Here is a 4,899-nt window from a genome sequence, read left to right on the forward strand (position 1 = left end):
GGACTGGATGCTCTTTGAGGAAAGGGAGCTCAGAGGAGGAGGAGAGAAGTGGGAGGAGTTCCCTTTGAAGTCCCATAAGGGCAGGATGGGCATTAGAGTGAGGCAAGTTAAATATTTGTCTTGCGTGTGAATTTTAAGTATGCCCAAAACTCAGAAATCGAGATAAATATTTGAATGTGGCATGTTTAAAAAAAATCAAAGTTTTGGCCAGGCGCAGTGGCTCACACTTGTAATCCCAGCACTTTGGATCACTTAAGGTCAGGAGTTTGAGACCAACCTGGCCAACATGACAAGACCCTATCTCTACTAAAAATAATAAACTAAAATAAAATACAAAATACAAAAAATTAGCCGGGCATGGTGGTGCATGCCTGTAATCCCAGCTACTCTGGAGACTGAGGCAGGAGAATTGCTTGAACCCAGGAGGTGGAGGTTGCAGTGAGCCAAGATCGTGCCATTGCACTCCAGCCTGGGCGACAGAGCAAGATGCCATCTCAAAAACAAGCAAACGAAAAGTCAAAATTAATTCAAAACTCCAAGATAAATATAAATATTAAATGTTGTGCTTTTTAAAAGCAGGCTGTTGTCATATTTTGTAGCCTTGCCTCATTGTGCAGTAGGAACAATCATTTCCCATCAGTCCATGGTTCCAAGGCCTCATGGTCCTCACAGACCCTCCTGGGTGAGCTTATGAGGAGAGTTAAGCATGGTGCAAGAACAGACTGGACAATGCAGGGCTTTTGTGCAGTCATTTTCATTAAATTTCAAATCTTTTTTTAGCTTTTTCTACATGGATCAAAATATGGTAGAATATTTTGATAAGTATGTATGGGGCACCCATTTTTCCATCGTTTCTTTTGGCTCAGGCACTGACATGACCGTGCAGCTAAGCTGCAGAAAGTACACTTGCTCTAGGATTTACCATACAGAGAAGATTTATGTCAGCAGAAAAGGACCCTGAGGACTCCACTCCCCACCCACTAGTCAGGGAGTCTCGATCCAAGAGGTCTGGCTAGACATACATTATTCAAACATTTTATTGAGAATCTGTTCTGAACCAGGCACTGTACTACATAGTTCAGAAATTGATAAATTTCCTGATAAATGCCCTGCCCTCCCAGTGCTTGCAGTTTCCCGTTACTTTTTTTGTGTGTCACTGGGAGGGGTTGAGGCAGGGGATAAAGAGATGGAGACTAAAAGACAATCATACTATGGTGTCCTGAGTGTGATGGGGACAACAGGAACGCGGAGGAGTCAGGAGCCACACATTCTGTCTTCTCAGGCCCAGGCAATGTTACTAGAAAGGGCAGTGAGACACGACAGATAGGGGAGCAGGTGTCACTAGCAGATGCACAAGCAGGTAGGCAGTAGTGGTCCTCCTGATGCACACCAGGGGAAAGGGAGTCCCCAGTGGCATATGGAGACTCCCAGAAGCAAGAAGAACTTGTGTGAGTTCAGGGATCTCAGTCTGGTTGGCCCTTAAGGTATGAGAGCAGAGTTTGGGGCTCTCTGATTCCCACTAAGGAAACTGGACCTGAGTTGCTGGGGTGTGTAACTCTTCCAAGGAGCCCAGAACAAAACAGTGACATGGTCAGTTGTGCATTCCAGTTGCCTCCAGGCCCACTGAGGGTGTGAAGCAGGGTGGGGTTGGCTGGAGAGGAGAGAGCAGCAGGCTGGCCTGTTGGAGACATGCTCCCTGGTAATGAGAGGAAATAGAAAATGTAATTAACATGTCTGCCACCAGAAACGAGAGCTAAATCTATTACTCTCCTCCTCCAGTTTCCATTATGCATTATTGTGTTTCAATTATAATTTCAAAAGTATTTCCTTAAGGAAATATGTTAGGGTTCCTCAATGGGAAAAGAGGGAATGGAGCCATGAAAGTAATTTATTGCAGTGCCTGCCTTTAGAAAAGGAAGAAGAAGATGAAAGAGAGAGCGGAAAGGCAGGCAAATTGAGAGGAGTTGGACTGGGTCACCTGCACTAGGCAGAGAGCAGCTGGCCAAGAGATGCTGGAGTTGCCTGAATATTTACGGAGTCAGTTCACAACATCTGATGATGGAAGAGGCAAGTGTACCATTTCATCTCTGGCTCCTTTTAGTCTGCTCCCTTGTCCTTCTGCAACAATTTAAGCTTGGTCTGAAAGAGAGCCATGTTCTGCACTGTCACCAGGCTGGACGCTGGGATGCAAGGGTGTAAATGAGTAGGATGTGGTCCCGCCCTCAAAAAGCTCACAGTCTAGCAGTGAACGGAGAGGAAGCTAAAACAACAAGAAAGGAAGTATGGGCAAAAGAGCTTCTACTTGGGGCTGCAAGAGCAAGCCCATGCCATTTGGTAGGTAGGATGCCAGGCTGGTGAAATAAATGTTTTGTCAGGCTCTGATTCACGCGTGAGTCAAGAATTCTCTCAGGGGAGAGACACCTCCAATGTCTTTGGAAAGGATGGAGGCATTCAAGGTGCATTCATTCACTCATTCACACGTTAACATGTAACTGGGAACTCAACCAAGAATGAGCCTCAGCCTTCTCCTTGAGGATGTCGGGATACTGGGAGAGACACATCAGGAAATAATTACAAAGCCAGGAGGTTGGAGCCAAGATGGTGATATGTGTAAGGTGTTATAGGATCTCAGACGAAGAGCAGTGAATCCTGTCTGGGAGGAAACCAAGTGTCCAGGAGACAGAGAGCCTTGAAGTGAGTCTTCAAGGAAACTAGAAGTTTTCCTGGTAAATGAATAAGAAAAAGGCAAAGAAACTGTCCTGGCTAAAGCTGCAGCCCAGTCCGAGGCAGAAAGACAAAAGCAGCATGGTGATTCCAGGGAGCCCTGGATTGATGTGGGGAGAGAAAGGAGACTCTGGCCAGGTCCGGAGGGCAGAGGGCCATGCCTGGGAGCTTGGATTTCATCTTGATGACACTGGAGAACTCATGGGTGTTATTCAGCATAAGCATGACATGTGGATTCTAGAAAGGCTACAGGGTGGCTCGCTGCAAGATGGCCAGGAGAGGAGGGAGACTGGAGTTCTAAAATCTGCGGGAATCCACAGCAGTCACACGAGAGCGACTTCTGTCTGGAGACACATTATCCCTGCAGTCCACACATGGGGTGAATGCCTGGGAAACAACTGAATTTGGGGAGGGGAGAGAGAAACACGTTGTTCATTTCTTAATTAGGAGCTGATTCATAACTACTTCCACCCTGTTTCTTTTTATTTTCACCTATTGATTTTGTTTGATCCCTAAATCAACTCTGCAAGACAACTGGCATGCTCCTCTTTTAGAGAGGAGGAAGCTAAACCTCAGAGAAGTTCAGTTTGTTCAAGGCTTTGCATAAAGTGAGGTGTGGAGATGGAAACAGAACTCACGTCTTTCTCACTTCAGAAACAGGACTTCCTTCCTTCCTTCCTTCCTTCCTTCCTTCCTTCCTTCCTTCCTTCCTTCCTTCCTTCCTTCCTTCTTCCCTTCTTTCCTCCCTCCCTCCCTCCCTCCCTCCCTCCCTCCCTTTCTCCATTTCTCCCTTCCTCCCTTTCTCTCCTGCTCAACCCCAGCACCTTGGGAGGCCAAGGGGGGGGTGAATCACCTGAGGTCAGGAGTTCGAGACCAGTCTGGCCAACATGGCAAAACCCCAACTCTGCTACAAATACAAAAAATTAGCCGAGCATGGTGGCAGGTGCCTGTAATCTCAGCTACTCAGGAGGCTGAAGCAGGAGAATTGCGTGAACCCTTGAAGTGGAGGTTGCAGTGAGCTGAGATCGCGCCACTGCACTCCAGCCTGAGCAATAGAGCAAGTCTCTATCAAAAAAAAAAAAAAAAAAAAAAAAAGACAGAGAGAGAGAAAAGAAATTAAGGTGTCTGGTAAGGCAATGCCTGCCTTCCACTGCCTAATGGAAGACAGACATCTGAATAAGCTCCCAGGGGATGAGGGCTAGATAGACATAAGGCTATGTCCTAGTGTTCATGCAGGACAGAGGATGCAACATCTGCCTCTGTCTAGGGGTTCAGTTAAGGCTTCCGGAAGGAGGTGGTATTTGCTTTGAGGATGAATAGGAATTCTCCAGTTGCAAAACACTTTCTTAAGTACAGAAGTTCACCACAAGCTTTACTTAGTGAAGAATCTACCTTGATCCCATGATGACTCGGACTGGAATTCCCTTTCATTTGCAGCTAGTTCACTGATTTGCTGCTGAAGCTTTCCTTGGTGACCTTTTCTTTTTCATTTTTGGATGTGCTTCATTCTGGCCACTTGACCTTGCCTAAAAAGCCCACGCCAAGTCTACTTGAGTGTCTGTATAAGGCCACCAAAAACAGGTGGGTATGCCCGAGTGGTGTGGCCTAAAATCTATGTGCACCTCCACACTTACCTTCAGGGACTGCAGATAATGTCCTCAAAAAGAGCGGTCAGACAAGTCAATTCCAGTCCTCTCTAGGCAGCAGCCAGAGAGGCAACTCCCCGAGCACGGGGGGAAGCAGCCCAAAGTTGTAAAAGGATGCAGGCGAATAATTAACTCACCGTTTACAAGAAATTCTAATCTTAGTGCAGTTCAAGGTAAAGACAGACACCAGCCAGGGACAGCCAAGAGCAACATTGCCAGAACATTTGGAGACAGGGCTTTCAGCCAGACACTGTTTTTTCTCTAAATATTGTCACCAAAAACTCAGTCGGAAAGTTTCTCTGTCCCCTGAGCAACCCTAGTATATTAGTAATAAAAGAGTAAAAATAATTACTATGATATAGGATTGCCTCTTATGTGCTAGTCATTTGTTTATATTATTTAATTTTATGCCTCACCCACTGTCCTCCCAAAATATCTAAGTAGATATTATTACAGAAAAGGAAACAGAGAGGTTGGGCAATTGGCTGAAGTCACACAGTTAATAAGGAACAGAATTAACTTATGTCTA

At 45.9% G+C, this 4,899-nt stretch overlaps 1 long non-coding RNA gene across 1 annotated transcript; it reads right to left on the reverse strand.

Annotated features, from left to right (window-relative positions):
* Nucleotides 1-738: 738 nt before the first annotated feature.
* LOC114671842 (uncharacterized) lies at nucleotides 739-4,491 on the reverse strand. The gene is made up of 2 exons (XR_013402514.1): nucleotides 4,359-4,491; nucleotides 739-3,122 (listed from the first exon to the last, which is right to left on the reverse strand). It is a non-coding gene; the product is annotated as an uncharacterized LOC114671842 (long non-coding RNA).
* Between the last annotated feature and the right edge of the window lie 408 nt (nucleotides 4,492-4,899).

Source organism: Macaca mulatta, chromosome 13, assembly GCF_049350105.2.
Source record: "Macaca mulatta isolate MMU2019108-1 chromosome 13, T2T-MMU8v2.0, whole genome shotgun sequence".
NCBI lineage: Eukaryota > Metazoa > Chordata > Mammalia > Primates > Cercopithecidae > Macaca > Macaca mulatta.